The sequence below is a fragment of the Loxodonta africana genome, chromosome 1 (assembly GCF_030014295.1).
Source record: "Loxodonta africana isolate mLoxAfr1 chromosome 1, mLoxAfr1.hap2, whole genome shotgun sequence".
Lineage (NCBI taxonomy): Eukaryota > Metazoa > Chordata > Mammalia > Proboscidea > Elephantidae > Loxodonta > Loxodonta africana.
The window spans coordinates 78,666,805-78,690,357 of NC_087342.1; the positions used below are offsets into that span (position 1 = coordinate 78,666,805).

The 23,553-nt window shown below is 39.9% G+C and overlaps 2 non-coding genes and 1 pseudogene across 2 annotated transcripts; 2 read left to right on the forward strand and 1 right to left on the reverse strand.

Moving 5' to 3' along the window:
- The window catches only part of LOC100660430 (etoposide-induced protein 2.4 homolog), a 253,196-nt pseudogene that overhangs the window by 158,847 nt on the left and 70,796 nt on the right, over positions 1–23,553 (forward strand).
- On the forward strand, positions 5,266–5,347 carry TRNAL-UAG (transfer RNA leucine (anticodon UAG)). The gene has a single exon. It is a non-coding gene; the product is annotated as a tRNA-Leu (tRNA).
- On the reverse strand, positions 22,920–23,001 carry TRNAS-GCU (transfer RNA serine (anticodon GCU)). The gene has a single exon. It is a non-coding gene; the product is annotated as a tRNA-Ser (tRNA).

Here is a 23,553-nt window from a genome sequence, read left to right on the forward strand (position 1 = left end):
CTGTCCCACCGTTGTATTTTTGGGAGCAGATAAATTCTTTCTTGAATTTCATAGAGTTTGCACATAGAGGGGAATTGTATCTCAGGATAGATTATACCCAGAGCCTCACCCCTATTTAATTTAGAGAACTAAAATGAAAAGATTTGAGACTCTGGAGCTGATGAGATTTTAATGACATTTTGGGCTTTGAGTTGATGCTGTAGTGGATTGAGATTTGGGGGATGTTGGGATGAAATGAATGTTTTTGTATGTGGGTCAGGTGTAAATCTTTGGAGACCAGTGGGCAGACTCTGGTAGGTGTAATAATGCCCCAGCAAAGATATCCATTTCATAGTATCTGAAAGCTGTGAATATGTTACTACATGGCAAAAGGAACTCTTGCAGATTTGACTAAGTTAAGGATGTTGCCGTAGAAAAATTACTCTGGATTTTCTGGGTGAGTCCAATATAATCACAAGGGTCTTATAAGAAGGAGAAAGGAGGGCAAGAGTCAGAAAAAGAAATGAGACAATAGAAGCAGAAGCCAGAGTGATGCAGCCATAAGCCAAAGAATGTGGGTGGCCTCTAGAAGCCAGAAAAGTCAAGGAAAGAATTCATCAGGTCTCCAGAAGGAATACATCTCTGCCAACATCTTGAGTTTAGACCTATAGGACCAGGGATGGATTATCCAGTAAAATGGTAAGCATGTGCTTAGGGCATCAACAAACAAGGGCACCAGTTCCCAAAACAAAGACCCATAGTTGCGAGCGCCACGGGTGAATGTAGCTAGCAGGCCACTAAATGAAATCGATGCCATTTTATCCATCTTGTATACAACAACAATTACATTTCCCTTTTCATTTCAGATAGATCAAGTAAACCTCACATTTAGTTCTCTCTTGTAGATCATATAAGAATTTGCCAGCAGCACTATAATCATGTGGCTGGTAATGTAACTGGTCCTGCCCAAAGTGAGCCAAAATGCATCTTCAGATTGAACTTGCCATTGTATTTGTATCAAGCTCTTTGCCATCATTCTCACCCCCGTCCAGTATCAATGGTAGTTGGATGAACTGTGAAGATGCAGCATCAAAGTACAGAAAGTGAGTGTGCAAGTTTTTAAGTATTATTTCGAGACCAAAAAAATTGTGGAGATACACCAAGGGCCCACCAACAAACATCATACATGAATGAAATTATTTTTAACTACCTTGTAAGTACTATTTGTTTTGACTATCTCAGGCCTGAACAATAAAATTACATGTTCTAAATGAATTTTTTTTACTTCCTAATTTTCAAATATAAATTTTTGTGTTAACATCCAAATTTGAATGTTAGTTTTATTTTATAAATTTTACTTGGTTATAAATTTTATTTATTTTCAATTATCCAAATTTATTTGCTGCAGTACAACCAAGTTTAAAAATGGCATTTAAAAACAAAAGCTTGCAGAAGATAAAAAGAAAAAGATTTGTGAATTCTTAAAGATGATTCTAAAATTAACTTGCTTTTTAAAATATAATGAATCAGAAGAGACTTGATCTGTTGAACGCTCAGTTTTAATGGGTGCAAATCATTGTACCGGTACTGCTACTGCTGAAATTACTAATAGCAATATGAATATAGCAGGATTTTTTCCAAATTCTACATCCATTCTTTGCTGTATTAAAAAAAAAAAAATTTAATGATGGTGTAGAAACTGAAACTGTTTCAGAAGCTGAAACTGTCGAATCTGCAGACCTCATAAATAACAGAAATACGGATCCTGCTTTGAGTAATAATTTTTCCTCTAATGATATAAATTACTGGGTCAAAGGAAGGCCAAGTGATTGCCAACATCACAGTGAACCATTTGAAAATTCACGTTGCAATTTTCTGGATGGTAGACAAACAAGGTTCTGTAGCCAGAATGTATTTCTAGGGTGCAAAGCTAATGGTGAAAATTATAAGAGGGATTTTTCATCAGTTGCCTCTGTTTGCAAACTATTCAGTCCTAAGACATTTAATTCTCAATTTTCTACAGATGGGTTTAACAACTTGAAGATGATTGGTAAACACGAAAACAGCTCAATTTACAGAGATTGTATGTTGTCATATTTAAGCCAAAGACATGGCTTTCACTTAACTCATGAACTGGAAGCAAATCAGTGAAGAACGTCAGCATTGGAAAGCCGTTTTGCAATGTTTTGGTGCTGTCATTATGACAATCGCTGAACGTGGACAGTCTTTTTCAGGAAGAAACGAAGTGTTTGTGTCCTCCCAAAATGGAATTTTTAGGGTTTACTTGAACTTTTTTCCAAGTTTGATCCATATTTAGCAGGTCACATCTCAAAGTACTGTAACACAAGAAAGGGTGACCTATCGTATATGTCTAAAACAACATGTGAAGAATTAATCAACTTAATAAGTGATAAAGTTTGAACAATTATTTTCAGTGAAACAAGTACAGCTTGATATTTGAGTTTGTCTGTAGAGTCCGTTTCTGATCTTTCGCATACAGATCAGCTAAGCATTGTTTTAAGATACATATCTCCATAGATGGAAAACCTGTTGAGCAATGTATCACATTTACTACGTTAAAAAGTCGTACCCGTGAAGAAATTACAATCAAGTGCTTTACTATTTGTGTGAAGTTTGCAAAATTGATTTTTCTAAGTGCAGACACCAGTCCTATGACTATGCTGCCAATTTTTCAAGGCGTTATAAAGGCATGCAAATTTATAAAGGCCGAAAATTTTTGAACGTAATGAATTGCCATTTTCATTTCATGTGCTGCACATTCACTTCATCTTGAAGGATGTAGCTGCAGTAGATTGTTGTCTGGAAGCAGCTGGTTTTTTTTTTTTTCTACTGTTCAGTTACTTTACACATTTTTGCCACCTCTTCTTAGTAGTTTTTTCTCACCAATGGACAGTTCTTAAAACATATTTAGGCAATGATCAAGTATTAAATTGTCTTTCTAATACACGCTGGGAAGCTCATGCTGCAGAAGTGAGTGCAATCCTGGAACTGTACACTTAGATTCTAGATGGCTTAGAAAATATTGCTGAGGGCCAAACACAAAAAGAAGATACCAAAAGAGAAACTGAAAACATCGGCAACAAAATGCAAACACTAGAGTATGTATTTATGTTGGTTATGTGGAATATCCAAGATTCAGAAGTAAATTTAAGGCATAACAAATCTCTACTAGTCATTAACACAGTATTACATAATTTAAGAGATTTGAAAATAATACAAATACTACCAAATACTGATTATCAAGCAGTTCTCCATCATAGATGCATCAGAAAGAAACAAGTAAAATGATGGAAGTGCTCCAGAAGTGTCACTGAGTGCTAGAGGTCGATTTCTCTTAACCACGTAATACGCTATCATTGACACGCTCACATCTTGCATGAAAAGAAGGGCGAACATTTATGAAGTTCTTTCAGATAGATTTTCCTTCTCAAACAATGTAGATATACCTGATAAAGAATGCCTGAAAGCATTGAAGAAATTCTTGCAGGCTCATCCCCATGGCTTAAAAACAAACTTTTATGGAAAAGTGCCACAATTTCATTCTTACGTGAGAACTAAGTTTACAGATTCAGGAAAGACAAATTTTACTCATGTAGGCATGTATGATTCCATAATATCAGATAAAATACAATGTGTATTTCCCAATGTTGAAATAGCATTATGCATATTTCTAGCTTTAATGATCACAAACTGTACAACAGAACGTGTGTTTTCATTCCTAAAAAACCCTCACTGTATAACAATGATTCAAGAAAGACTTTATGCATCATCCTTATTATATATGGAAGTAGATATTGTTTGGCAGCTTAATTGCAGTAAAATCACTGAAAAATGTGTAAGAACAAGAAATGGGAAGAAATATTTTTAATTATAACATGTTCGAAACAAGCATCAAAATTAAAGTGTGAGCCATTTAATGCAAAAATGGTGAAAGTCAACTTTTTGTTGTGGGAGATCAACAGAATTTTACAATGATTCTTGAAACAACTAAGTTCAGTGACTCCTTTTCTTTGTTGTGGAATATGGAGAATATTCTTTTTTTTTTTTTAGAAAATTAGTTACATAGTAAAAATCATAGTACCCCACGTGCACTAAAATTTTTGTAGTCCAGTTTGTCTTTTTCTGCTGAAAGGGCATATGCAACTTTTATTTTCAATCCCTAATATTATAGTCGCATTTAAAAAGATGTTACATCATGGATAGCACAGATTATCAGTATTTAAGGATCTCACATGCCTTAATCCAGCCCTGCACAGAACCCATTTCAGACTTCTGACCTCTACAAGTGTAAGATAATAAATTGTGGGTTTTTTTTTTTTTTTAAGCCATTAATAATTTGTGGTAATTTGCCACAGTAGCAATAGGTAACTAATCCAGAGTTTGGTATTAGGGTGGACTGTAGTCAGTGTACCGAAGAGCTATCTTGTTGCCAAGGGAGACTGATAAAATTCTTGAAGGATTTCTTGACAGAGTGTTAAAAAAAAAATCACAGTTTGTACAGGTCCACTTATAATAGCATCACATGAAATTGAATGGGAGTTAGTTCTGGAATCTGCATGTCATACTCAAAAACTTGATAAGTGGAATGATTTTCCCTACTCCCAAGTTTCTTTTTCAAGTGAGTGTATGTAGAAGAGATAAAAAGCCTGTGTGCTCTCTCTGAGGTTCAAACTCAGGACCTTCCGATTATGAGACTGACACACTGCCCACTGCTCTAAAGCAGTTACACAAACATCTTTTTTAGCAAAACTCTCAATTCAAATGATTTCAAGCCTCAGTGAAATTTCTGAAGCATTAGCTTTTTATGTACTATATACCTCCATTCCCCAAAAGGATTTGATGCTACATAATACATAAGGTTGCTGTTGCTCTGAATTTGTCACAATAACCTTGATCAAAATTATTTCAGGATTTTACCCTTGAGTAAATAAACATCAACAGAGTGAAGTTTTCCACTCTGCGTTAAATATCACTTTTTGCTGGGTGACATTCAGCAAGTTACTTATCATCTCTGTACCTTATATTATCCATCAGGCAAATGGAGATCATATTAAAAGTACCTATCTTTTGAGGCAGGAGGATTGAATGACAGTAAATGTAAGGACAGTGCATACCACATAATAAGTTCCTAATAAATTTTAGTTGTTATGTATCAGTGTTTTGGAAAACAGCCTTTTTTCTTTGAAAATATTGGGATTTAAAAGCTTTTAGCATGCGACTCGATGGCACTGGGTTTGGTTTTTTTTTTTTTGGCCTAACATGAGAGGTAGCGTGGCCGAGCGGTCTAAGGCGCTGGATTTAGGCTCCAGTCTCTATAGAGGCGTGGGTTCGAATCCCACCGCTGCCAGTTCTATTATAAATTGAGTCCTTCTAAAAACAGCGTTTGCAGTTGTCATTTGGGGTAGTCGCCTGAGGCTGGTAACCCAAAGAAGCTATTTTTCTTCCTAACAGCAGTGGTTAAACGCTACTTGGTAACATTTCGGTGCATGGCATGTCACCGTGAGTTGGAATCCACCGCACCGTGTTTTGGTTTCACAGTAGTTTGAGGCCTATTACAGAGTTATAAGGAAAATCAGACTACTGTCATTTCTGTTTATTCTTTATATCTAAGACTGGTATTTCTTCCTTCTCCAGGGACTGGTTCCTCCTGATAACATTTCCAAAGTATGTGAGATGAAGTCTCGACATCCTCCATTCTAAGGAGCATTCTGGCTGTACTTCTTCCAAGACAGATTGTTTGCCAATATTTAGTCAATATTCTTTGCCAAAACCACAACTTCTATTTTGGTTTTTCTTATTCATTGCCCAATTTCCCCATGCATATGAGACGATTGAAAACACCATGGCTTGGGTCAGGCCCACCTTAGACCGTAAAGTGACATATTTCCTTTTTAAGGTTTTAAAGAGGTCTTTTGCAGGGTATTTGCCCAATACAATGAGTCATTTGATTTCTTGACTGCTGCCTCCTTGGGCGTTGATTATGGATCCAAGCAATATGAAATCCTTGATGACTTCAATCTTTTCTGCATTTATCACGATGTTGCTTATTGGTCCAGTCGTGAGGATTTCTGTTTTCTTTATGTTGAGGTGTAATCCATACTGAAAACTGTGGTCTTTTACCTTCATCAGTAAGTGCCTCAAGTCCTCTTCACTTTCAGGAAGCAAGGTTGTGTTATCTGTGTATTGCAGTTTGTTAATGAGTCTTCTTCCACTCCTCATGCTGTATTTTTCATATAGTCCAGTTTCTTGGGTTATTTGTTTAACGTACAGATTGAATAAATATGGTGAAAGATACAACCCTGCCACACACCCTTCCTGACTTTAAAATACGAAGTATCCGCTTTTTCTGTTTGAAAGACTGCCTATTGATCTATGTACAGGTTCCTTGTGAGCACAATTAAGTGTTCTGGAATTCCCGTTCTTCCCAATGCTAGTCATAATTTGTTATGACCCACACAGTTGAACGGCTTTCCAAAGTCAGTAAAACACAGGTAAACATCTTTTTGGTATACTCTACTTTCAGCCAGGATCCTTCTGATATCAGCAATAATATCCCTCATTCCACGTCCTCTTCTGAATCTGGCTTGAATTTCTGGCATTTTTCTGTCAGTGTAGGGGTGCAACGATTTTTGAATGATCTTCAGCAAAATTTTTCTTGTGTGTGATATTAATGATATTGTGTGATAATTTCACATTCTTTTGGATGGCCTTTATTTGGCATGGGCATAAGTATGGATCTCTTCCAGGTAGTTGGCTAGGTAGCTGTCTTCCAAATTTCTTGGAATAGACAAGTGAGCACTTCCAGTGCTGTATCCATTTGCTGAAACACCTCAATTGGTATTTTGTCAATTCCTGCAGCCTTGTTTTTCAGCAATGCCTTCAGTGCATCGTGGACTGCTTCCTTCAGTATCATCAGTTCTTGATTATATGCTACTTCTTGTAATGACTGAACATCGACCCATTCTTTTCGGTACAGTGAGGCTGGGTATTCCTTCCACCTTCTTTCGATGCTTCCTGTGTCCTTCAGTATTTTGCCCATAAAGAAAGAAAAACCCGCTGCTGTAGAGTCCATTCCAACTCATAGCGACCCTATAGGACAGAGTAGAACTGCCCCATAGGGTTTCCAAGGAGCATCTGGTGGATTTGCACTGCTGACCTTTTGGTTAGCGGCTTTATCTCCTAACCACTACGCCACCAGGGCTCCATTTTGACTATAGAATCCTTCAATATTGCAACTCGAAGGCTGAATTTTTTCTCCAGTTCTTACAGCTTGAGAAATGCCCAGCGTGTTTTTCCCTTTTGGTTTTCTAACTCTAGGTCTTTGCACTTGTGGTAATACCTTACTTTGTCTTCTCCAGCTGACCTTTGAAATCTGTTCAGCTCTTTTACTTCATCATTTCTTCCATTTGCTTTAGCTACTTTATGTTCAAGAGTAAGTTTGAGAGTCTCTTCTAACAACCATTTTGGTCTTTCTTTCTTTTTAATGTCCTCGTGCTTTCTTCAGGTATGACGTCCTTGACGTCATTCCACAACTTGACTGGTCTTTGGTCATTTAGTGTTCAGTGTGTTAAATCTATTCTTGAGATGGTCTCCAAATTCAGGTGGGATATACTCTGTGTCATACTTCCGCTCTCCTGGAGTTGTTCTAATATTCTTCAGCTTCAACTTGAACTTGCATATGAGCAATTGACGATCTGCTCCCCAGTTGGCCCCTGACCTTGTTCTGACTGATGGCATTGAGTTCCTCCATAGTCTCTTTCCACAAATGTAGTCTGTTGGATTCCTGTGTGTTCCACCCAGTGAGGTCCACGTGTGTATTTGTTTATGTTGTTGAAAAAGGTATTTGCAATGAAGAAGTCATTGGTCTTGCAAAATCCTATCATGTGATCTCCAGCATCTTTTCTATCACCAAGGCCATATTTTCCAACTATCGATTCTTCTGTTTCCAACTTTTGCATGCCAATCACCAATAATTATCAATGCATCCTGATTTATCAATTTCAGACTGCAGAAGTTGGTAAAAATCTTTAATTTCTTTATCTTTGGCCTTAGTGGTTGGTGAGTAAATTTGAATAATAGTCATATTTACTGGCCTTCCTTTTTGCATAGGAATATTATCCAGTATTGTACTCAGAATAGATCTTGAAAAGTTCTTTTTGATGATTAACACAACGCCATTCCTCTTCAATTTGTCATTGCTGACATAGTAGACCATATGTTTGTGTACTTAAATTGGACAATACCATTCCAATTCAGCTCATTAATGCCTAGGCTATTGATCTTTATGTGTTCCATTTTATTTTTGACAATTTCCAATTTTCCTAGATTTATTCTTTTGGTTTGGGTTATACTTTTCACATTCAATGTTCTGGTTTTAATGGATGTTTGCAGCTGTTTCTTCTCATTTTGAGGTGTACCACATTAGCAGATGAAGATCCCAAAAGCTTGACTCCATTCACATCATTAAGGTCGACTCTACATTGAGGAGGCAACCCTTCTGCAGTCATCATTTGAGTGCCTCCCAAATGTGAGGGGCTCATCTACCAGCACTGTATCAGACAGTGTTCTGCTGCTATTCATACAGTCTTCACTGGCTGATTTTTTTTTCAGAAGTAATCTGCCAGGTCCTTCTTCCTAGTCTGTCTTAGTCTCAAAGCTCTGCTGAAACCTGGCCACCATGGGTGACCCTGCTGCTATTTGAATACCGGTGGCATAGCTTCCAGCATCACAGCAACATGAAAGCCCCCACAGTACGACAAACGGAGAGACGCCTGTGTGTATAGGCCTGTTTAATCTTTGGCTAAACGGTGAGCCTCAGGAGTGACTTTAGTACTGAGTTAAAAGGTGTCTGGGGGCCATATTCTCGGGGTTTCTCCAGTCTATGTCAGACCAGTCGGTGGTGGTATCCAGGCACAGTCTTGTTGTGCTGGACTCAGTTGGCTGGAGGCTGCAGTAGTGTGGCCCATGAGTCCTTTCAATTAGTCTTTCCCTTGTGTCTACGGTTTTCTTCATTCTCCATTGCTGCAGATAGGATGGGACCAGTAGACATATCTTAGATCGCTAGTCACAAGATTTTACTACCCTAGATGCTACTCACTAAAATAGGATCTAGAACATTTTCTTTATAAACTATGTTATGCCAATCAAGATAGATGTCTCCAGAGACCATGAATCCCAGCCCTTAGCCCAGTACTTCGATCCCTCAAGGAATATGGATGTGTCTGTGAATTTACTATGACTTTGCCTTGGTCAAGTTGTGTTGACTTCCCCAGTATTGTGTGCTGTCTTACCCTTCACCAAAGTTACTGCTTATCAATTGTCTAGTTAGTGTTTTTCCCTCCCCACCACTCCCCTCCCTTGTAACCATCAAAGATTCTTTCTTTCTGTGTGGGAACTTTTTCATTAGTTTTTATAATAGTGGTCTCATAGAATATTTGCCCTTTTGTGATTGACTTATTTCACTCAGTATAATGCTCTCCAGATTCATCCATGTTGTGAGATGTTTTGCAGAGTCATCATTGTTCTTTATTGTTGTATAGTATTCCATTGTGTGTATATACCCTACTTCATCTATTCATCTGTTGATGGGCACCGAGGTTGTTTCCATATTTTTGTTATTGTAAATAATGCTGCAATGAACATGGGTGTGCATATGTATGTCTATTCATGTGAGGGCTCTTATTTCTCTAGGATATATTACTAGGAGTGGGATTGCTGGATCATATGGCATTTGTATTTCTAGCTTTTTAAGGAATGACAATATTGTTTCCAAAATGGTTGTACCATTTTGCATTCCCACCAGCAGTAAATTAGAGTTCCAATCTTCCTGAAGCCTCTGCAACATTTGTTATTTTCTGTTTTTTTGATTCATGCCAATAATGTTGGGGTGAGATGGTATCTCACTGTAGTTTTGGTTTGCATTTCTCTAACGGCTGGTGATCACAAGCATTTCCCTGTGTGACTGTTAGCTGCCTGAATGTCTTCTTTGGTGAAGTGTCTGTTCATATCCTTTGCCCATTTTTTAACTGGATTATTTGCCTTTTTGTTGTAGAGGTGTTGGATTTTCCTATAGATTTTAGAGACTTGAACTTTGTTGGGTGTGCCATAGCCAAAACTTTTTTCCCAGCCTGTAAGATCTCTTTTTACTTTTTTGGTAAAGTTTTTTGGTGAACCTAAGTGTTTAATTTATAGAAGATTCCAGTTATCTAGCTTATCTTCTGGTGTTCGTGTATTGTTAATAATGGTTTGTATCCTATTTATGGTGTATATTAGAGCCCCTAGTGTTAACCATATTTTCTCTTCCATGATCTTTATAATTTTTTGGTATTGTATTTAGATCTTCCATCCGTTTGAATTAGTTTTTGTGCATGGTGTAAGGTATGGGTCTTCTTTCATTTTTTTTACAAATGGATATCCAGTTTTGCCAGCATAATTAATTAAAAAGGCTGTCTTTTCCTCATTTAATAGACATTGGTCTTTTGTCAAAAATCAAGTGACTGTAGGTGGATGGGTTTTGTTTTTTAATAAAGAGAATGTAAGTATATCCAGAAAGAATTTTATTAACGCAGTGAGTTATGTCAAGCTTTCACTGTTTCTAAGTTTTGTGTAAAAATTGTTTTCTACCCCAAAGTTATACAAACTTTCTGTTTTAGCAGTTTCAGCAATTCTACTTGGTTTTATTTTTTACTTTAAAATTTTATATCCATTTGAATTTAGTATCTTGGGTGATATGTTAATCTAAGCTCTTATTTTCCTAGATGTCTACCCAGTTAGCCCAACACCATTTATGAAATAATCCATCCATTTCTATTGATTTGAGTTGCCACCTCTATCGTATTTTCATTTATAAAAATGTTTTCTTCCATATCTGAAGTTTTTATTTTGCTGCATCAATTATAAGTGGGGACCTAAATAGCTATTCCAAATTATGGGTGGCTCCATTGGACTAAATATGATCGGGTGGTCAAATAGTGCTGTTTATTCTACGTTAATATCTGAGTGTGTCATTTACTCAAGGCCTACTATATAAAGGTGCCTATGTAGCCAGTAAGGTTTGCTCAAAGGTTGCTGGTTCAAACCCACACAATGGCACTGCAGAAGAAAGGCCTAAAATCTGTTTCTGTGAAGATTACAGCCAAGAAAACCCTGTGGAGCAGTTCTACTCTGTAACACATGTGGTCACCATGAGTCAGAATCAATCCACTAGAAGGCAATGAGTTTGTTATTATTGTATTATAATACAAAGTGGTTGCAGTAGTGTAGGAAGCCAGACCATTGTGGCATGCTGGTGGGAATGTATATGAGGCAAGATTCATCAGAATTACCATGGCACATCACACACACTTCTTCAACAATTCCATGTATAGAAAGTATTCACACCCATTTGAAATGTCAGATAGGGATATTACCTATTGCAGCATTATTTGTATGGGCAAGATATATACACTGGAATTCTTTGCTGCCAAGCAAAGAAGGAAGCTCTTTTTGTATTGATTTGGAGATCACTAAAACATGCATGAAGTGAAAAAACCGAGATGCAGTGAAAGGTATTTGCAATTTCCTTATTTGTATAAAAAGTGGAGGAAATAATAGGCATGAAAGGATACCCAAGAAACTATGCTTGCTGTGCAAGGAGGAACTGGGTGACTGGAAAGGTTGTGGTAAAGTCAGGGATGAGACTTTTACACTTTTTCGGCGGCAACGAGTTGGATTTTTGGTCCATCAAGCAGGGACGATGGAAACCTAAGTTTCACCTCTTTTGCTTTCTCTTTATGATACCCGGATATCATAAAGTGTAAAAATAGTCAAAGAATAACATCCATTAGAGAGCACGCGTCCTGCATGCTCTCACCTCACCAAGGCGGTTTGGGCCAGGTCCCTGAGTCTCCCCTCTCTTGCCCGGCCCCTCCCCAACTCATCCTCTCAGGAGTTTCAGTCATAGAGAGTCCTAGGGACCCACGGACCCTGCTGTATCACCCTGACACCTACTGCCCTGCTACAGTCCCACGCGGGACCTTCTGGAGGGCAGAGCTGCGCTCAGTTTCACAGCTAGACTTGCTGTTTCACCCTGAGTCCCGCGGCCCTTTTACAATCCCACGCAGAATCTTCTGGGGCGCAGAGCTACATTTAGGTTCACTGCCAGCAGGCCAGGCCCTCTGAGCGTCCTGGGTGGGTGGGTGTGGGGGGAACAGGAATGCACCGAGTGGAGGGGTGAGAGGGGGCCGAGGGGCGGGGGTGTCAACGGCAGGGTGCAAGGGTCGGGTTAGAGACGAGAAGACTTTACTTTCTTTGCGATTCCATGACACACTGCGCTTGAAACCAGACCTTGGGTGAGTAGAGGGTACAGTAGTGGTTTGCTGGAGCCATAAGGCTCTTCGGCTTAGGAGGACTGTACCTGGATCAGGGACCTCGTGTGGCCAGCCCGCTCCACTTCGTTTCCCCTTTCCCCCAAGAAGCTCTACACTTCAGGTTATAAGATTAGAGTCCTTACAACCCTAGACATTGGCATTGTGGGATTTTAAGGGAGCGACGGTTCTAAGGGAGACTCTGTAGCTGCATTCAACTCCCACCCCCCCCCCCCAGCCTTCTCTTCTCCTTTCCCTTCCCTCCTCTCCAAATGACTACTTGCTGTGAGTACAAGTGATGCATACTTGGCTGTTTGAGTCTCTTAATGGAATGCCTTTGTTAGAAACCCTCAGGGCATTCGAACGAAAAATCTAAGTTACAAAAATTGAGGGACAGGAAGAGCGAAGTTTGTATTTAGAAACCTTCACTTCATTTGGAAGGATTGGGCTGCTTCGACTTTTACTGACCCCTTGTGGGCACTGTAGAACTGCTCCACAGTGTTTTCAAGGTTTTCACCTTTCAGGAGCAGATTACCAGGCCTGTCCTCTGAGGCACCTCTGGGTGGGTTCAAACCACCAACTTCTGGCTAGTAGTTAAGCACTTAACACTTTGCCCTTTCTCTATTCTCCTTACTTTATTCAGATTCTTGTTGAGCAAATCACGAAGAGAAGAATGAAGAAGCCTATAGTAAATGTCGGGGTGGTTTTCTCTACAAGAAAGCAGAATGTCAATAGCGTTCTAAGACAGATAAGGAGGGTAAAAGGAGGAAAACGCCTGAGCAGGGACTTGAACCCTCAACCTTCGGATTAGAAGTCTGATGCTCTGTTAAATGAGCTACTCAGGCTCCCGCTTCCATGTTTTCTTGAGTACCGAATATGGGTTTTATGTAGGCCAATTGCTTTTACGTTTCATGTCCTGGTTCCCAAATAGCTTCCCTGTTAATGCTCCTGTTTTCCAAGAAGATAATGTTTCAAACAGATGTTATAATCTCTAGGAGAATGTCCCTTCCTTCTGTCTTATCTTCTGTCTCTTTAAACTTTCTGAAACAGACTCGGTTGCCTAGACAATGCGCTGCTGGCTTTCAGATCACATTCCTACACCCAGAGGGCTTCATTTTTGCCGAGTGTCCAGTGTTATTTTTTTCTTAGTTAGCCACCTGCTTCTATTTTTCTCCAAGCAACACTCATGCTATTCTTCCTTTCCCTCTGCATTTTCTTGTACATCTTTCTTGCAGCCGTGGCAGACAGAGGAAAAAAGAGATGAAGGAGAGAAAAATTGAAGATGGTTGAGAATGTTCCACAATGGTGGGCAAGCACAGATGCATGAGTTTAGTCTTCTACATCTCCACAGTGCTTTTCTTCATGATGCAACTTCCCCGCCATCTGTGACCCACTCCTCCTTCTTTTCATTTTATTTCTCCTTTTCCTCTTACTTCTTCTCTATGGTCTCCTTTTTCTCTTCCTCCTTCAGGTCTTCATGTCTTGAATACTGTTTGTTGCTCACTTTCAAAAAAAAAATTTTAAGGAAAACAATAATTATCTTGATGAATTAGCGCACATTACGACATACCATCCAGAATACGACCTAAGATAGTTTTGAGTTCTGACTTAAATGTGGAGAAATACTGTACAAGAAATTTGGGAGCACATGGGGAAATTTGGAGTGAAAAAAGATTAACCTCTCTGGGGAGGAAAGGCAGGGCAGGGAATGGGAAAAGACTATTGTTTATTTCTTCCAAATAACTTGACACTTCCAAGAAACCAAGATTACATGAAAACTGAGAGAATGCATGAGCTCTTACCTTTAGGAATTTGTGTATTACTATTCTCTCCTACCCTACCAATATATAAGGCAGAGTTGGGGGTGAGCCACACAAAATTACCTTGAATTGTTTTGTGGATCAGTCTAGTCTGCAAGGAAACTAAGGAACAACTTTTAGGCAAAATAACTTGGGGCTAGTTAGCATTTCAATGAGACAAGTGTCCCTCCAAACCATTTTGCCCCTCTCCTTTCCATTTGAAGTAGCTTGGAAGTCACCAGCCTGCACCTCTCACATCAGGACAACTCTCCCAGGGAGGTTTGGGACACACTACCTCATTCAACCACCATAACAGGTGATTCTTCTACTTGTTCGTGGAGGATCAAATTGTTAAAACCTATGTTATAAATGGATTGTAATAAAATATTTTCCCAATGTTAAAAGTAGGCATTTCTGACAAAAGGAACTCTTGTTTGAACTTCCAAACCTTTCTCCCTGAAACTAAGCTGTATTATCTTTGAGACAGAAAAGGTCTGAACATACCAACCACCCTCTCTTCATGCTGTCATTTGCACCCCTTCATTGCAGTGTTTATCTCTCCGATCATGATTCTCCGCCCAAATGAATCATCGTCATAAGTAACTTGAAGAACTGTCACTTCTGATCATCTCACTGTCTGTCTGAGCTTACTAATTCTAAGTAATTGTTTTCAGAGGTTTCAGATGATAGTTGATTCTTTTTTTGAATGTTGTTAATATATCCTCCAATTGCAAAGTTAAAAATTTAACAACAGAAACCTAATATTCCGTTATCAACACTTTGACTTACATGCTTCTGCAGTGTCCTCACAGAATTGGCCAAGTGGCCTAATGGATAAGGTGTCTGATTTTGGAATTAGAGGACTGAATGGTCGAGTCCCTTCCTGGTTGTTTATTTCTTATTGTGCAGTATGTAGAAGATTCTTGAATTAACTTCCAGTGACTAATTCCTGAAATGTTGCTGAAAGGGAGAAATGATATAGGAGAAGTTTCTTCTTTTGCAAATCAATAATTAACATTAAAAAGGCTTTGGATATCTAAAATGGGCTGAGCTTAAAAAGACAAGGGAGCAAATCTGTGTACCCACTAATGATCATCATCCCATCTTCTCACTTTATTACTTTTTTGTAATGATTTTTCAAGATTTCAATGGGTGTTTATTTTTTTTCTTCAAGATATTAATGAATCTTACTGTAACTGCAAAGAACTTGGAATCTTTCGCTTTATTTTGTGTGGAGACCTTATCTTCTCCATCAATTCCAGGCCCTTCATTTTTACTTTTCTTCTTTTTTTTTGGTCTCTTCCTATTCCAATTTGCAAGAATGATAGGAGCTATCTGATTTAATTCTAGAAACTAACATATGATGTAACGTTTATGGTTAATCTGCCGAAGATCCTACAAGGATGCCAGAATATCATTAAACCAATAACTACTGAGTTCCTAAAATGGGGGCCTAAACTAAGAAAGATTGTGAGCAAAACTCCATAACTGATGAAAATCATGCTAGAGTTAGTCACTGTCTAATTGCATTTATGGTTTTGTCATATGACAGATATAGGGCCTAACACAAGAGGGAAATACTAAATGTGTGCAGGTATGAAAGAGAGAGGGAAAGAAGCGGTATGAAGTTATACAGAAAGAACTCAAGATTTGCAGGCATAAAATCTTGGTTTGTGTCTTAACCCCATCCACTAATAAATTAGTGAAATATGGCAAAATGCATATCCTTTCCATACCTGTAAAACAGGACCAATTATGACTATATTGGCACCCTTTTGACTCAGTGGTAAAGAGATTGGCTGCTAATCAAAAGCTCAGCAGTTCCAATCCACAAGCCACTCCTTGGACATCCTATGAAGCTGTTATACTCTGTCCTATAGGGTTGCTGGGATTTGGAATCTACTTGAAGGCAATGGGTTTGGTTTTTATTGTTGTTAATAACTATATTAAAAAGCTTTTGTAAAAATCAAAGGAGAGCATTATGAAAATGTACTGTGTAAAATTTAGAACATAATATGTAACTCTTTATCTTTATTCCATACCCTCACTTTTGAGGATCCTTCCAAAACAGATTGACTTCTATTCTTCCCAGGACCTACGTGGGTTATACATACAATTTGAAGGTTTTGGATTTCCTGAATAAAATACAGAGAGCATATATATGTTTCTTCTACTAAGTTAAAATTTAGTATCTCATAAAATCCTATAATTTAAGAATTCTTAACAAAGTCTCTCCTGTGAGGGGGTATTCAAACAGTGCTGTACACAGTAGATTGGACCTTCTCACAAATAATACATAAAATACACTTTCGAGACTTTCAAATACAACTTGATTTAGCAAGAATGCATCCCTGCATACCTCTATATCAGGATCTTACAAGGGTACATTTGGAATCCAGATTGCTCTAGCCACAATATAAACCAATAATTTCACGGTTACCACAAAACTAACCTAATTATGCTTTACAAGACTCAGAGCCAAATTAATCCCTGCTCTATCATTCTGCCCATACTCAAGTGGCTGCATATCTTGGTGTCTGACGTCTGTTTAATGGTCTCCTTCAAGGAGACCTTTGCTTCTCTTTGCTTTTTTCACATTCAATTGCACTGATGAGCTTGTCTTGTGGGTCAGGTGGGAGGCAAGTTCTGTTAGAAACATGGAGTCCTCCCAAGTTATCAGGGGTTTTCGTAGAATACCTGTGAACATGGAGAGGATTCTTATTGGGGTAGAAGTTGGCAAAGAAGAGATACAAGTCATCTCACCTGGAGGTTGCTGCTTCTTAGGTGTTCTAAGAAATTCCAAGATGGTAATGATAATCACTATGAACTCCAGAGTTCAAGATCACTTTAGAGGCAAAGCTTATCTCTTGGTTTTCAATGAACACCTTTAATGAGCTCCGAATCTTCAAATTACAATGGACCCTCTTCAGAGCTCTCTCTACCTCTGTGCAGAGACCCTCTCATCTACAGACACATGCTGTATACAAATCTCCTGGTAAGAGATCTTTGTAACATTGTAGTCTCAGGAATTACTGACTTTAACAAGAATTTGTGCCTTAAATTCATAAGTATCCTAAATTAATGAAGCCCCAAATCAAATTCCTCCTCTCCCCTTTCCAACCCTATCCAATGTTACCAAAGAAAAAGAACATAACCCAACAAGAGGTAAAATCCACTCCACCTTTCGCAAAGTGAAAGGACCTAGCATTTCCACAATCCAGAGAATTGCAGATTTTCCTAAAAATTTCCAAATTTAAGTTGCATCATCAGCCTTGACCTCTCAACATTGTGCCATCCTCTTCATTCCTTAAGTCACTAATTTGCTCATCTATTTGACAGTAGGACAGGGAATAAGGTTGCTGTGCACATTGAATGAATAACTGTCAAATAATATTGCAAATCTGACTTTCCACATTTGAAATCTTGCTCTTCAGATTCCCATTGAGAAAAGCAAGCATGTCAGTAGTAAAATGCACTGCAAATATTCCCAGAGTTGCTCTAGAAGAAAGCTGGGCTCAGTAGCCTTTTGTGTATGAGTGAGAAAGAATTATGGGAAAACTTAAAGCATCTACACCAGAACAGAGTCATGAATCCTAGATCCTCAGACTAGAGGCCTGGTACACCGAGCTCTCCAGAAGTTTGATGGGTTCGGTAAGAGTCTATTCAAACCAAAAAGGCTTGGTCACTGCTTGACTTTTCTTTTTCATTCTTTCCCTTGTATATTAAACCCAAACACCCTAAAACAAAATTGGTGTAAATAGAAGATATTCTAGCCCGGAGTTGTCGGGGGATTCTGCTTCTAAGCCTCAGGCTGCTTTGCTTGCACGTGGGATGGGAACAATGCTGCCTCCTTGTGGCTTTTTCCAGAGCCTCCAAAACCAGCAACTGTGATTCCAGAAACACGGAACCACACAAAGGGCGTTCCAAAATGCTCAGCCATGGAAAGAGCAGCGAGGCTCTCTCAGTCACAAAATTTTGGGCAAAACCAATCGCACTTTTTTGTGGGTTTTATACTTTCCTCTTCCCGAGGGCCTGCAGAAAGCACAGTAAAAATTGGAACTCGGTTATTTTCTACCTGCGGCCTAGTCCGTGTCCTATCCGTTCTTAAAGAACCTCCTTCAAAGCCTATTCCTCTTCTGTCAACTACTCTTCTGCTGCTGCTGCTTCCCCTCCGCTCAGCGTCCTCCTTTCCTCCCTCGATAAGCTACCCCCACCCCTGCTCTCTCCTATTCACTCCCTCCCTCGCGCCCAGTCCTCCTCGCATTCCAGTTCCCAGACAGGTGACTTTCTAATGTAGTAGTAACTTAATCTGTAGAATCAGGGGACCCGTCCCTTCCATCCGAGAAGATCTGGATTTTCTCCATCATATCTGGATTGAAAGTTGCACCACATCAGGAATTTGCGGACTTCTCCAGACATAGAGAATGTTTATAAAGAGCGAATTTGTTTAGAAGGTTGCCCCCAGCCCATAAAGCGCCTCTCTCGTGCTTTCCTCATTAAGAAAAGAATTTGATCTAAAAGAGACTTTTTAAGGACAGGATCGTCCATCTTTGTCCTTTTTCTTCCGTCTTCTGACTTCGTCTCTTCAAAACCAGTGCAAAAGCATCGCGGAGGCAAAACTACTTTTCCAAATCCAGGTGCTGAACACAGCCATTTGCAAGAGCATGACTGTATCTGTTGCTCTTCGTTTCGGTCTAAATAACCCTTTGCTGTCGAGCTGATCTCGACTCCATAAGGTTTCCAAGAAGCGAACTTCGGACCTTTTGGTTTAGCAGCCCTAGCTCCTTATTACAGCTCCACTAAGGCTCCTGTTTCGGTCAAATACTGTGAATAAATTAATCTCTGATTTTTTTCTCCCCACCTGGATCTTCATTGCTTCGCAGCACTCACAGAACTCATCTTTGTGTTCCCTCCACCATCTTCTGTGTCTTTCTGCAAGCTTTATAGGCAGAGAAGGACTCTTCCAAAAGACTTAACAGAACGTTCAGTCCCGCAACTCTCTTTCGTGGTGGACTGGAACTGACACTCCCGCAATTGGCTAAAAGCAGTCCTTGTAGAAGCCAACGACTGCTGGAAGATCTCAGAGTCATTTGGTCCGAAATGCGTTTTTTGTCCTTCTGTCATAGCTGCGAGCCAGGATACAATCCAGGAATACGAGAATTGAACATAATGGATTTTGACTTACGAAAACGTGCGTTTTAAAACGCCTGCAGACCATGCTGGAAGTCAGTATTATGGCCTAGTCTCATAGTTTTGCTGAAGTGGGTGTAGCTCAGTGGTAGAGCTTCTCCTTAGCATGTGAGAATAACTGGGTTCAGTCCCCAGCACCTCCATTCATTGTTTTCCTTCCTCACGGACTCAGAGCTGAATATTGGCAAATTTGCTTCAGACTTGCCACATTTTTCTCTTTGTGAATACCTTTACTTGTGTTTTTCCTACTCACAGAAAGGAAAAATTGTTTGATAGTTACTCTTTGGAAACCCTGGTGGTATAGTGGTTAAGTTCTACCGCTACTAACTAAACAGCCAGCAGTTCCAATCTACCAGGCACTCCTGGAGACTCTATGAGGCAGTTCTACTCTGTCCTACAGGGTCACTAAGAGTCGTAACTTTCTTGGACCATAGTCCTTGACCCTCCTTGGGCCTCCCAACCTGGCTGCTTAAGCACAATAAAGTCAGGAGGAACTGAGTAAAGGAAGGTGCTCACTCAGAATCTGCTGACAGTGAAGCGACAACATCCACCACGTCATAGACAGCCTACTCTTTACTACAATTTCTCATTATTATTAAGAAGAAGTGAAGAAAAGGACAGATGGAAAGACAGAAGGGGAAATGACAGTTGAACACATTCCTTTTGATTCTTCTTCTTTTTTTTTTTCCCTCACCTGAGTTTGTGTCAATGGACAGATTGCAGGTTCAGGAGAAAAGTTTCCTTCTGATTTTCTTTTTCCCGTTCCTCCTACACAACCAGGCCTACCCACTTAATCTTGGTCAGCAAAAGGTCAGTCCAATCACTAGTCACGGAGATGTGTGATTTGAACTACAGACACCTGTGACCTCAACTCTTTGTTAACCATGAAGAAGTGTTTGGATGCTATCCAGAGGAAAGGTATTTCTCAGGAAAACCAGAGTTTTCCAGCAACCAAGTTTGAGAAAATTATTTCCAGAAATGGAAAGAGTTGCTAAGCTCTCTTAAAGCCACCAAAGTTTTGGGTAAAAGAGCTGCATCTTCCTATGGGAAAAACACCTTTAGTCCATTTTCCTTAAGAGGAAGGGAGCTTTTTCACTTCCTGCATTGTAGAGAGAGCAGAGGAGACATAGGCAACCCTGGCAGTCTCAAACTACCTCCTGGTCCATCCGAATGCCACACATCCTAAAGACCTGGTTCCAAACCTTCTTTCACCTTCTGTTCTAGTTCTTCCACACCCACACCCATCTCCCTCCTCCTATCTTTCCCTTCATTTTCTTCATCACGTAATTTGTCACCTTCATTTTCTCAGCTCCCTTTTATCCTGTCTCCAATGGCTTCCTCCTGGTGAAAATTTCTCAACAGCTCAGTTCATTGCAGTTCCCTCAACACCGCTTCTTAGGCTAGGAGTTCTCAAACATGGCTGAAAAATGGAAACATCTGTGGAGACTTTTCAACCATATAGATCTCATCCTCTCCCTATCCAGTGATTCTTAGCCCATTTAGGATCTATAAATGTGGAATTAGGAATACATATATTCACAAAGTTCTCAGTTCCTCAGGTTTGGGAACCACTGCATTCTAATAAAAAACATTTACTACCCTTTTAACTGTGTATCAGACATTGTTACTCATCATGTTACCTTGCAATGTCTTCCTGCCTCTAGGAGCCTACTTCAGCTACTTCCCGGCACCAACTGAGCCTCAACTTGTTGATTATTCAAGGGAGCTTACTGCTGGGGAGGAATTGAAGAGCTGATATATAATATATTCTAATATTTGGGAAGATACAAACCTCTCACCAGTGAGTAAAGTATCAGAATGAAAATTAAAGTAAAAGAGAAGACACAATAATGAAGGATTGCCTCCTAAAACTCGTATGTGGGCTGACTGACACCAAAATTTTGGCAAGAGGCTGAAGCTTCTATTCTTTTAGCTTCTGTGATGCCTGAGGTTTGAATGCCAGTCCAGGAGCACAAAAGGGCTGTTAGAAAAGGTTAATATGATTGCAGTTCTTGCTCAGCCGCCAACATGCCTCTCTCCTGTTTCTTTGTGGTTCTCAGAGCCAGAGCTGCAGCTTCAGGAGACAAAGCCACTGCTTGATTTCCCGATCAGGGTTTTGGACTCCAGGGTTTGCTGGAACAGTGACTGTCGGTGACACCATATACTGTTTTTCACTTAGATCTGTTTTTTCTTTCCATCTGGATCTAAGTTTCCCCAGCCAGCTTTTCGGGTTGTGCTCTTTCATATGGTTGACCTAGAATTATCCACTTTGTTTCTGATAGCCAGAAGTAGTGCAGGTGCAAGACTCTGGTGTGCTGGTTGGCAAATCCATAATTCCACGAAGACTGTGTGGAGAAGGAACACTAAGTTGGAGTTTCGAGCTGGAGCTGCTTGAATTAACAATGATTATGGTGCAGTCGTTCAGGCAATCGAGTACTCACCGAAAAGTTGGTGGTTCGAAACCACAGGCAGCTTGGCAGGAGAAAGATGTGGCAATTGGCTTCCACAGATTTACAGCCTTGTAAACCCTATGGGATTGCTCTGAGTCAGAATTGATTCGACAGCAATGGGTTTTTGGGGGTTTTATGCATGCTGGTAGCTAAGACTTCAATGCCTAGGGTTTAGCTTCTCCCTATCCCTGGAAAAGAAACCCTGGTGGCTAGTAATTAAGTGCTATGGCTGCTACCCAAAAAGTTGACAGAATCCAGCAGGTGTTCCTTGGAAACTCTATGGGGCAGTTCCACTCTGTTCTATAAGGTCACAATGAGTGACAATTGACTCCCCAGCAATGGATATGATTCCTGGAAGGAGTCCTGGTGACCCAAGTGGTTAAAAGCTTAGCTGCTAAGCAAAAGGTCAGAGTACCAATCCATCAGCCTCTCTCTAGAAATCATATGGGCAGTGGGATTTTGCTTTTCCCTGAGAAAGGAGTCCCTAGGTGGACTTAAATAGTTAACACTTGGCTTGCTCCTAACTGAAACATTGGAGGTTCCAGTCACTCAGAGGCGCCTGGGCATGTAGTTCGAAAAAATCAGTAGTTGAAAACCCTACTCTGGCACACATGGGGCCGCCATGAGTCAAAATCGACTTGACGACAGCTGGTTTTCCCCGGGAAAACATGTCCAAATATGAATTCCCGTTGCTTAATGGAGGCTTCTTATCTCTTAGGTTTTTGCCTGCCACCTGAAAGTTTCTCTGAGACAATGTCGGGGCTCCAAGAAAATACAGCGCGTTTATTAACAGCAAGAGGAAAACGGTGCTTATCTGAAGAATCCATGCTTGGCCAAATGAAAGATGATAGTTCAAAGCTGTATTTCACTGCTTGGGCGATGCTGCGCTCCTGCCAGGAGTCAGAAAAAAAAAAAAAAAAAAAAAGCAAGCAAGCAAACAAACAAAAAAACCTCATTGCCTTCCAGCCAATTGCGACTCACAGAGACCCTATAGGACCGAGTAGAATTGCCCCATAGGGTTTTCAAGGAGCGGCTGGTGGATTCGAACTCCGTAGCTTTTGTTTAGCAAAAAAAACACCACTGTACCGCCATGGTTCCAAATCTCACTCCCACGACAGGGTGGGGGAAGGAAAGAACGACGAGGATGGGATTCGAACCCACGCGTGCAACGCACAATGGATTAGCAGTCCATCGCCTTAACCACTCGGCCACCTCGTCAGGAACTGATTACAGCCCAATCAAAGAGAAGGAAAACTTAAGCACTCAGTTTTGCCCTGAAATAATTTAGACATCAGCATAACCGGAGGTAGCCCAGCAGGGAATCTCACTAGGGGGCTTTGTGGCTTAGTTGGTTAAAAAAAAAAAAAAAAAAAATCCGCAGGGCCCTTTCAAACTCACCACCCCTTATCTGTCTTTCTGTCTCTTCAATAATAGTACAAAATGGGAGCTTAAGGTGTAGGCTTTTGTTTCGGGTGATTGAAGATTCTGTTAGCATCTGGTTCTTCTCTCCGTTCTTGTCATACTCTTTCTGCTGTCGCAGTCACCTCAAGGGATATAGATGGTCATAGCACAGAAATAGAAGAGGATTCAAGGAAGTGAACTGGGTTATATTTTTGCTGTCTATGTGTGCAGAAATTGAATGGAAAATATTAGAGAAGTGAATTTGTGTTCCTTCAAGTTCGGGTTTAAATAGTGTTGAGGTAGAGAAAAAGTGTAGCCTCATAGATGCAAAGCATGTGCTCTACCACTGAGCTACATACACCTCATTCC